The following is an 11,708-nucleotide window of genomic DNA, read 5'->3' on the forward strand; positions in this document are numbered from 1 at the left end:
TGATTTTACAGAAGCCGACAAATGAATTACCGTATTTTTTGGACTATAAGACGCACTGGACCATAAGACGCACCCCAAATTTTCACAAGGAAAATAAGGAAAAAAAATAATGTGTCAAATGGGGGTCCGGCTTACAGTCCAAATTCAGCTTACCAGGGAAGGGATCGGCACAGGAGTCCAAATTCAGCTTACCAGGGAAGGGATCGGCACAGGTGGAGGAGTGGTCACAGGGGTCGTTCGGTGGTCCAGGCTGGTGTGGTGGCCTCCGGGAAATCCCATCCCAAGCTGGTGAGGTGGCGGTCCTCTGTGGAAAAGAGGGAGGCATATCTAAAGAAGAATATAATGCTGTCTGCAGAACCTGCAGGGCACAAATCAGATTAGCTAAAGCTGAAAATGAATTGAGGCTTGCAAGAGATGTCAAAAGCAATAATAAAGGATTTTGGGGATATGTCAAAAGTAAAAGAAAAGTCAAAGATGCTATAGGATTTTTACAGGATGAAAATGATGAAATGGTAAGACAGGATGTTGAGAAGGCTGAACTTTTAAATTCCTATTTTGCATCTGTTTTCTCTCAGAAAGGAAATGTAACATCAACTGTTATTCACTGTCCTATTAAGGGAATAGAAGAATCCAGGATATCTATAAACAGAAAGATAGTGAGGAAACACTTAGCTAACCTAAATGAATTCAAGTCTCCAGGTCCAGATGAATTACACCCCAGAGTACTGAAGGAGATAGCAGAAGAAATTTTTGAACCCCTCTCCATAATCTTTGAAAATTCTTGGAGAACAGGAGAAGTGCCAGAAGACTGGAGAAGAGCAAATGTTGTTCCTATCTTCAAAAAGGGGAAGAAGGTGGACCCAGGCAACTATAGGCCGGTGAGTCTGACTTCTATACCAGGAAAGATCTTTGAACAAATTATTAAACAACATGTATGTCAATACCTGGATAAGAATGAAGTGATTAAACAGAGTCAGCATGGGTTTGTAACTAATAAGTCATGTCAGACTAATTTAATTTCCTTCTATGACGGTATTACTGATTGGGTGGATCAAGGAAATGCTGTAGATATAGTATATCTTGACTTCAGCAAAGCATTTGACAAAGTCTCTCATACAATCCTTATTGAAAAAATGACTAAGTATGGAATGGACAAGGCAACTGTTAGGTGGATTCATAACTGGCTTAGTGATCGGACCCAAAGAGTGGTCGTAAATGGCTGCACATCCAGTTGGAAGAATGTCTCAAGTGGGGTACCACAGGGCTCTGTCCTGGGCCCTGTATTGTTCAACATCTTTATCAACGATTTAGATGAAGGAATTGAGGGTAAACTGATTAAATTTGCTGATGACACAAAGCTAGGAGGGATAGCTAATACTAGAGAAGAGAGAGGATTCATAAAGATTTAAATAAACTGGAGAAGTGGGCAGCAACTAACAGAATGGTTTTTAACAGGGAGCAATGCAAAGTACTACATCTGGGCAATAAAAATGAAAAAAGCATATATAGAATGGGAGGAATAGGGCTAAGTGACAGCACATGTGAAAAAGACTTGGGTATACTAATAGATCACAGACTGAATATGAGTCAACAGTGTGATGCAGCAGCAAAAAAGGCAAATGCAATTCTAGGATGTATAAACAGAAGCATACAGTCTAGATCACGTGAAGTAATTATTTCCCTCTACTCCTCTTTGGTCAGACCGCATCTGGAATATTGTGTCCAATTTTGGGCACCACATTTTAAAAAAGACATCAACAAACTGGAGCAAGTTCAGAAAAGAGCGACCAGAATGGTGACCGGTCTGCAAACCCTGTCTTATGAGGAAAGGTTGCAGGATTTGGGAATGTTTAGTTTGCAAAAGAGAAGACTGAGAGGAGACTTAATAGCTGTCTACAAATATCTAAAGGGCTGTCACATTGTAGAAGGATCAACTTTATTCTCATTTGCACAAGGAAAGACTAGAAGCAATGGGATGAAGCTGAATGGGAGGAGACACAGATTAGATATTAGAAAAAACTTTTTGACAGTTAGAGTGATCAATGAGTGGAACAGGCTGCCACGAGAAGTGGTGAGTTCTCCTTCAATGGAAGTCTTCAAACAGAGGCTGGACAGACATCTAACTGGGATGATTTAGCGAATCCTGCTTTGAGCAGGGGGTTGGACCAGATGGCCCAGGAGGTCCCTTCCAACTCTACCATTCTATGATTCTATGTGCTGAGGCAGTGGCTCTGTGCTGGGGCAGGGGCTCTGTGCTGGGGCCGTGGTGGCGGCTCTGTGCTGGGCGGCTGTGCTCCGGTGCAGGGAGCTGAGGCTCTCTGTGCTCTGTGGGGGGCTCCACTGGCATTTCGTCAAAGCCCAGAGGCCCCCGCACATCCGTTGCTGCCATATTGCTGTGGCCTCCGGGAACATGGACGCCGGGCCGGGGCAGCGCATTCTCAAGATTCAAATCTCGGCAACGAGATCTGAATCTGAGCATGCGACACCCCCGGCCCGGAGGCCATGTTCCCGGAGGCCACAGCAACATGGCAGCAACGGATGTGAGGGAGCCTCTGGGCTTTGACGAAATGTCGTCGGAGCCCCCCACGAAGCACAGAGAGCCGCTGCCACTGCCCCTTATCACAGCGCACCACCACACTGCAGAATCCCGCCGCCGCCACAGGATTTGTAAGTATATTCCTGTGCAGGATCTCGAATTCTCAGACGATGAGTAAACATGCGCTGGGGGGGCCATTAACTGTGTGTCTTCTGGTTGGCCTTCTGCAAGTGTATGACCACTCTTTCTACCGGACGCCCGTTGCCAGCTCTTATACTGGTATAATTGGCACCTTTGCAGACAAACCCGGATCATGTACCTCTCGTACTGTATCCTCACCCATCCCTGTAGACTGTGAGCCCTCGCGGGCAGGGTCCCCTCTCCTTATGTACTTGTGTGTCCCTTGTATTGTTTACTATACTATATTTCTCCTTTTCACATGTAAAGTGCCATGGAATAAATGGTGCTATATAAATGCATAATAATAATAATAATAATAATAATATTGCTACCATAAGACAACCCCCCATTTTCCCCAAAAAATTTTTTAGGAAAAAGTGCGTCTCATGGTCCGAAAAAATACGGTACCGGCTATTCTTCTATCTATCTCTCTCTGCAATATAAATACATATACAGTCATGGCCAAAAGTATTGACACCCCTGCAATTCTATCAGATAATACTCAGTTTCTTCCTGAAAATGATTGCAAACACAAATTCTTTGGTATTATTATCTTCATTTAATTTGTCTTAAATGAAAAAACGCAAAAGAGAATGAAGCAAAAAGCAAAACATTGATCATTTCACACAAAACTCCAAAAATGGGCCGGACAAAAGTATTGGCACCCTCAGCCTAATACTTGGTTGCACAACCTTTAGCCAAAATAACTGCGACCAACCGCTTCCGGTAACCATCAATGAGTTTCTTACAATGCTCTGCTGGAATTTTAGACCATTCTTCATTGGCAAACTGCTCCAGGTCCCTGATATTTGAAGGGTGCCTTCTCCAAACTGCTATTTTTAGATCTCTCCACAGGTGTTCTATGGGATTCAGGTCTGGACTCATTGCTGGCCACCTTAGAAGTCTCCAGTGCTTTCTCTCAAACGATTTTCTAGTGCTTTCTGAAGTGTGTTTTGGGTCATTGTCCTGCTGGAAGACCCATGACCTCTGAGGGAGACCCAGCTTTCTCACACTGGGCCCTACATTATGCTGCAAAATTTGTTGGTAGTCTTCAGACTTCATAATGCCATGCACACGGTCAAGCAGTCCAGTGCCAGAGGCAGCAAAGCAACCCCAAAACATCAGGGAACCTCTGCCATGTTTGACTGTAGGGACCATGTACTTTTCTTTGAATACCTCTTTTTTCTCCAGTAAACTCTATGTTGATGCTTTTGCCCTAAAAGCTCTACTTTTGTCTCATCTGACCAAAGAACATTCTTCCAAAATGTTTTAGGCTTTTTCAGGTAAGTTTTGGCAAACTCCAGCCTGGCTTTTTTATGTCTCGGGGGTAAGAAGTGGAGTCTTCCTGGGTCTCCTACCATACAGTCCCTTTTCATTCAGATGCCGACGGATAGTACGGGTTGACACCGTTGTACCCTCGGACTGCAGGGCAGCTTGAACTTGTTTGGATGTTAGTGGAGGTTCTTTATCCAACATCCGCACAATCTTGCATTGAAATCTCTTGTCAATTTTTCTTTTCCGTCCACATCTAGGGAGGTTAGCCACAGTGCCATGGGCTTTAAACTTCTTGATGACACTGCGCACGGTAGACACAGGAACATTCAGGTCTTTGGAGATGGACTTGTAGCCTTGAGATTGCTCATGCTTCCTCACAATTTGGTTTCTCAAGTCCTCAGACAGTTCTTTGGTCTTCTTTCTTTTCTCCATGCTCAATGTGGTACACACAAGGACACAGGACAGAGGTTGAGTCAACTTTAATCCATGTCCACTGGCTGCAAGTGTGATTTAGTTATTGCCAACACCTGTTAGGTGCCACAGGTAAGTTATAGGTGCTGTTAATTACACAAATTAGAGAAGCATCACATGATTTTTCGAACAGTGCCAATACTTTTGTCCACCCTCTTTGTTATGTTTGGTGTGGAATTATATCCAATTTGGCTTTAGGACAATTCTTTTTGTGTTTTTTCATTTAAGAGAAATTAAATGAAGATAATAATACCAAAGAATTTGTGTTTGCAATCATTTTCAGGAAGAAACTGAGTATTATCTGACAGAATTGCAGGGGTGTCAATACTTTTGGCCATGACTGTATACATTATATATAGATCTGAATCAATGAATGAAATATTCTCATTGAATACTTTGTTCTGTACAAAGTTGAATGTGCTGACAACAAAATCACACAAAAATCATCAATGGAAATCAAATTTATTAACCAATGGAGGCCTGGATTGGGAGTCACATACAAAATTATAGTGGAATGTAATTGTGGCGCCCCTGAGGCTCTTTCGCCACAGAGGTACTGCACCTTCTCCTAAGGTGTGGTGCCCCACCATCCAGGTAAGTTGGAGGCTCCTGACCACGCTCCAACACTCGCACCCCACACAATAGAGTAGTTCAGCAAAGCCACATTGCGGCTCTTTGCTTAAAGAGAAGCAGAGCACCTTTGGTAGTTCCCTGCTTGGAACACTAAACGTGCTGGGAGGTGGGTGGAGTTTAGAATACATATAAAAGAGCGGGACAGTTCCAGGATTGAGGTTCAGTCGGGGTTCAGCCTGACAGGAGGTCAGTGAGGAAGGAAGCCACTCGGAGAGGAGTGGAGATCCCTGGAAGAGGGATGGAGGAAGGAGTGCTGCAGCTGCCTCAGTGATCTGAGCCAGCTGGCACGGGAAAGAAAAGGAGGAAGACATTGAACTGAAGCCTGAGCTTCCATAGAAGGGAAAGACAAGTACGGAACGTAGGAGTAAAAGGGAACACAGAGGACCTGGGTTAGAGGAAGAACCCTGCCTAGAAGTTCTAAGCGCAAGGCCGGGGCCCGGTCCCCGAGGTTGTATGGACACTAATGGTTCTGCAGCAGACACCGGTGGAGTAGTGGGCTGTAAATGCACTACTCCCATCTATGACTTGAGGGCACAACAGCAACACGGACAGAGAGCCGGGATTCAGGAGTAGAGAGTCCCCAAAGCAGGCTACAGCTGTCTGCCGTGCAAGTAGAGTTCTTGGGAACATCTGTTAGGAGGAACTCCAGTGTAACACAGTACTAGGAGATCTTCACACTTAAAGGCGCTATAAAGAGATGTTCAGAAAAGGCACATAAGTTGGCGGAGTGTGGAAGGGAGCATTCCATCTTGCCTGGAGGTTGACTGAGTCCCTGATCCGGAGGACACGGCACAGAAGCGGGCACTATAGACTGTGAGTAAAGCTTTGGAACTACATGCCCTGGTGTCCTCCATTCCTTCCTGCGTCCGTCCGCCTGGCACTGCTACATCCCCTGCGCCAAACACTACACCATCTAAGTGTCTCCACATCTACCCTGCCCTGGGACAACAGCCCTGCCTGTGGGTGGGTTATACCATCATTGCTGCACCACACCATCTGTCCCGGAGGATCTGCATGCAGCGTCGGCTTAACACCTCCCTTGCCGAACACCACAGGTGGCGTCACGAACTATTCATTTAACTACATTCCACCATTCACTTCTACCCCTATTACTTGGGCGCCCAGGGCCACGGTCCGGGTCACCGCCGCTGTGACACATCCCGCTGATACCGGCCCGGTACCGTGTACCCCACAGCCCTGGGAGGGCGACCCATAATGTTCTTAAAACAAGTCAAAATGATGCTCAGTAGTGTGTGTGGCCTCCACGTGCCTCCCTACTGTACAACACCTGGGCATGCTCCTGATGAGGTGGCGGATGGTCTCCTGAGGGATCTCCTCCCAGACCTGGATTAAAGCTTCAGTCAACTACTGGAAAGTCTGTGGTGCAATGTGGCATTGGTGGATGGAACGAGACATAATGTCCCGGATGTGCTCAATCGGATTCAGGTCCGGGGAACGGGCGGACCAGTCCATAGCTTCAATAACTTCATCTTGCAGGAACTGCTGACACACTCTAGCCACATGAGGTCTGGCATTGTCCTGCATTAGGAGGAACCCAGGGCCAACCGCACTAGCATGTGGTCTCACAAGGGGTCTGAGGATATCATCTCGGTACCTAATGGCAGTCAGGCTACCTCTGGCGAGGCTGACAGACACAGCAAACCTTCTTGCTACAGCTCGCATTGATGTGCCATCCTGGATGAACTGCACTACCTGAGCCACTTGTGTGGGTTGTAGAGTCCGTCTCTGCTACCACGAGTGTGAAAGCACAACCAAAATTCAAAAGTGACCAAAGCATCAGCCAGAAAGCATTGGTACTGAGATGTGGTCTGTGGTCCCCACCTGCAGAACCACTCCTTTATTGAGGGAGTCTTGATAATTGCCATTAATTTCCATCTGTTGTCTATTCCATTTGCACAACAGCATGTGAAATTGATTGTCAACCAGTGTTGCTTCCTAAGTGTACAGTTTGATTTACTTGGAGTTATATTCTGTTAAGTGTTCCCTTTATTTTTTAGAGACGTGTGTGTGTATACTGTATATATGTGTGTATTCTATGTGTATATATCTATTCTTTTCTAACCTGTCAGTGTGATTTTACTGTACACCGCACATGAATTGCCAGCTTTTCAAAAATGGCTCCACAGTATGCAAATCTTTTCATGGCCAAGCTTGAAAGCGACTTTTTGTCCTCATGCCCCATCAGGCCTCTGGCCTACTACCGCTTCATTGATGATATTTTAATCATCTGGACGGAGTCTGAGCAACAGCTAAAGACGTTCCACGACCAGTTTAATCAATTTCATCCCACCATCAATTTAACACTCAACTACTCCAGCACTGAAATTAACTTTTTGGACACCATCATTAAGCTAAAAAACAATGAAATAGAGACATCCCTGTATCAAAAGCCAATCGACCGTCCAACATACCTTAAATGGGACAGTTTCCATCCAAAACACATAAAGAACTCTATTATCTATAGCCAAGCCATCAGATACAATCGTATATGTTCCAACCCCATGGATAGAGACAAACACCTTGGTCGCCTCAAAAAGACCTTTTTGAATCAGGGCTACCATCCAAGAACAATTGAAAACCAAATGACAAGAGCCACCAGAATGTCAAGGAATCACCTGCTACATTACAAAGCTAAAGAAGAAAATAACCAGGTGCCTCTAGCAGTCACCTACAACCCAAACCTGGAGGTGCTAAGGGGAGCTGCACGGAAATTACAACCTTTACTGCAAAAAGATGCCCGATTACAATTCATTTTTCCAGACCCCCCACTGCTGTGTTTTAGGCAGCCCCCAAATTTAAGAAGCATCATTGTCAGAAGCTCCCTGTCCTCCCCAACAGCTGCCGGAACCTTTCCTTGCAACCAGAAAAAATGTAAAACCTGTCCATTTATAATGACCACGGACAAGATAAAGTTCCCCAACTCACATCAGGACTACAAGGTCCCAGGTACTTTCAGCTGCATTACATCTAATGTGGTGTACTTAATTATTTGTACTAAATGTCCAACTGGGGGTCTGTATGTGGGGGAGACAGGTCAAAAGCTTAGAACAAGGATGAATGCTCATCGTCACACAATAAGAGAAAAAAGAATGGATCTACCTGTGGCAAAACATTTTTGTATCCCTGATCACAGCACCATGGATATGAAATTACTAGTATTGAAAGGTAACTTCACATCTCAGAGAGAGAGACGTGTTTGGGAGTATAAATTTATGATGACCTTTGACACTCTCAGTGCTGGAATGAATGCGTCGCATGGATTTATGTCTTTTTACATCAATTAAGGAATTTGCTTTCAAGACCTGGTGGGGGCATCACAACACATTAGGAGACCCCAATCAGAGGACTATAAAACATCCGGACTCCTTATCTATGTACTGGTCCAATATTTATGTTTCTCCCTCTCCCATATTGATAGTTCTGCTTCACGTCAATTGTCTTATCCATTCCATTTTTTCTGTGTTGTATTGTGCATAAATATGTGACTCTTCAGATTTTGTATTGGTCTAGGCCTGAAGAAGAGACCTGAGTAATCTCGAAAGCTTGCAATGTGTTACCATCTTTTCAGTTAGCCATTAAAAGGTATCAACTACTGAGGACTCTCAATCCTGAATATTTTTCTATCTACTGGCTAACACGGTACAAAGATATACATCTTTCCTGTATCAGCTTTTCAAAGGACACTGGTGAGTAAAAATCTGACAGCACTAGCATGGTGTGAGTGCTGTGCGAGTTATTTCTCGCACCCATTGACTTGCATTGGCAAGTCTCGTCCAAGATCCGCAGCATGCTGCAATTTTTTTCTCAGTCCAATTTCAGCTGAGAAAAAAAATTGCAGATGAGATGTAACCCATTGAATAACATTGGTCCAACTGCAATCCGATTTTTTATCGGATTGCACTTGTCCGTATTTCTCGCAAATGAGTATGAGCCCTTACACTTTGTATTCTCTTTGGAGGTTGTATGTACCTGACAAACAATTCTCTAGAGGAAAAAAGTGTAAGGCCGGGGTCACACGAGTGATGATTCTCTCATGCGAGAAATTTGGCTCAATTATGCTACTGACACTCGGCTCAAACTCTCATCCGAGCGTCATCTTAATGTGATCCGAGGCTCTTGGAAGAAAGAATTGGAGCACATTAAGAGAACTTAATTTCTCCATCTTCTCCATTGTCTGAGGCTGTGGATGTTGGACTGCGCTCAGATGACAGCTGAGTGCAGGCCGATGTATCACACGCATCCATAGATTTCAGTGGCTGCCTGTGATCTGAATTCCAGAGCCACTCGCAGCGTGCTGCAGATTATTTTTCCACAGGCCAATTTTGGTCTGTAGAAAAAAAAAAATCACAGATCTGCGCTGCCTCAAGGTATAACATTGTGCCAAGTGTTATCCGATAAGGCCTCTTTCACACTTCAGTTTTTTACAATCAGTCACAATCCGCCAGGTTTTGAAAAAAAACGGATCCTCAATTGTTTTTTGAGGATACGTTTTTTTCCCCATTGACTTGCATTAATGGCGGATTGTGACGGATTGCTGTCTGTTGCATCCGTTTTTTTTGAGGATCCGCCAAAAGTTGCTGTCCGTCACCATCCTCAAAGATTTCAAAACGGAGCTTGTAACGGTTTTTTTGTCTGGCGGATCCTCCAGACACTCATTTAACCCGAAATTCCGGACAAAAAACTCAATCAATCTCTCTCTTTCTCTCTCTCTCCTCTTCCCGGCCAGCGTTTCCTTTAAATTTCCTCATTTTCAGGATCCGTCTGAAAACGGATCCTGTGACATCCGTTCACATCACTTAAGAACGGATCCGCTTGTCTGACTTTTTGGCGGATTTGAACTGATGCAAAAAACTGAAGTGTGAAAGAGGCCTAAAACATCACACAGCGCTCGGCCGTGTTATGCACTTGTGTGAGAGAGGCCTGAGAGCCTTTATTCCCCTGCAGATCTTCTCCCATCAGCCTCTCATGCTGGAGGCCGGCCATATATATGTATATATACTGTATATGTAGTGTGTGTTTCTGTACATGACATCTCTGGGAAGTGAGCCTTTTCCTCAGCTATAAATCCTGATGAGCAGCGTCCTGGAGACCCCCTGCCCCCCCGCAGAGACACATGAGGCTGCTGTGCCCCATCTGCCCCGACAGGACACCGCGGCTCCATTCAGAAGACTGAAGTTATCAGAGCAGTTTACAGAGTAAATGACACCTGTGGGAATGAGAGGGGGCTGCCGTGTCCTGGAGGTGGGAGTCTGCGGTGTCCTGTCGGGTGGCTGCTCTGTCCTGTCGGTTGGGCTGCCCTGTCCTGTCGGGGGGCTGCCCTGTCCTGTCGGGGGGCTGCCCTGTCCTGTCGGGTGGCTGCTCTGTCCTGTCGGTTGGGCTGCCATCTCCTGTCGGGGGGCTGCCCTGTCCTGTCGGGGGGCTGCCCTGTCCTGTAGGGGGCTGCCAGTGATGTGCTGACAGTATGGCTGCCGCTGAGCACACAGCCGGCTCACTGACGGATCGTCTGCTGCAGGGGCTGGAGCCTGTCATCACACCGTCCATACACGTCACACAGGCTCAGTCACACTCCTCACCCGGGGGCTGCGCTGCTCCTGACTGTGACTGAGGAGAGGAGCCCGCGCTAAGCAGGGATTGGCTGGTGGGAAGTCCCGCCCTCCTGTGACTCAGCACTGGCTGGCTCTCCCAGCTATCAGTCACAGTGACTCTTCCCCCTGTTCCTTCCACACGCAGCTCTGGCTTATGACAACTGTGTGCCCATGTTGCGTTTTTTATGCGTTACGCCGCAATTTTGCCGCCGCGAAAACGCTAATAAAACGCATTCCCATGCAATCCTATGGGATTCCGCAGTTGCTGTGCCAATGCTGCGGATTTTTCCACTGCGGAATGGCATAGCGGTAAAATCAGCAGCATGTCCATTAATTTTGCGGAATCGCGGCGATTCCGCCGCCATAGGATTGCATTGAAACGCTCACTTTACGCATGTGACTATGCCCACCATGGTAAAGGGGAGCGCTTCATGTGCGGATGGTACCCAGGGACTGTCCTCCATGTCCTGGGTACCATAATCCTGTAAAAAATAGAATTAAAATAAAAAATCGGGATATACTCACCCTCTGTCGGCCCCCGGAGTCCTCAGTGGCGCTGTCGGCAAGTTCTGTTCCCAGGCGTGCTTTGCTAGTAGGAGCTCTGATGACGTCACAAAGGTCATTCGCGCAAAGCACGCCTGGGACCGGGAGCGCCGCTGAGGAGATTGGGGGCTGCTATTTTTTTTTATTATTTTTAACATTTGATCTTTTTCTATTGATGCCGCATAGGTAGCCTCAGTGGTAAAAAGTTGGTCGCACTTGTCAAGCACTTTATGCTTCAAATCGCTTGGAAAGCGCTAGCATTCTGCAAGCTACTAAAAACGCTTGTGCTTTGCGGGAAAATGTATGCGAATTCCGCCTGCGTTTTACCCACGGCGGGGAGTTGCAGAAATGCTGCACATAATTCCGCAGCATTTCTGCGACGTGGGCACTTAGCCTAAGGGTGAGGGTATGTGCACACAGTGCGGAGTAGCCTGTAGAAGTTTCTGCAGAAAATCCACATCTCT

At 46.1% G+C, this 11,708-nt stretch overlaps 1 long non-coding RNA gene across 1 annotated transcript in view; it reads right to left on the reverse strand.

Moving 5' to 3' along the window:
• Positions 1-10,825, reverse strand: part of LOC141097478 (uncharacterized) — a 58,785-nt gene extending 47,960 nt beyond the window's left edge. Inside the window, exons 1-2 of the long non-coding RNA XR_012233968.1 lie at positions 10,690-10,825; positions 193-304 (exon numbers count right to left, since the gene is read on the reverse strand). This is a non-coding gene — a long non-coding RNA (uncharacterized lncRNA). The remainder of the gene's footprint in view (positions 1-192; positions 305-10,689) is intronic.
• Between the last annotated feature and the right edge of the window lie 883 nt (positions 10,826-11,708).

Source organism: Dendrobates tinctorius, unplaced genomic scaffold, assembly GCF_039654945.1.
Source record: "Dendrobates tinctorius isolate UK_male_01 unplaced genomic scaffold, ASM3965494v1 ptg000009l, whole genome shotgun sequence".
NCBI classification, from domain to species: Eukaryota; Metazoa; Chordata; class Amphibia; order Anura; family Dendrobatidae; genus Dendrobates; species Dendrobates tinctorius.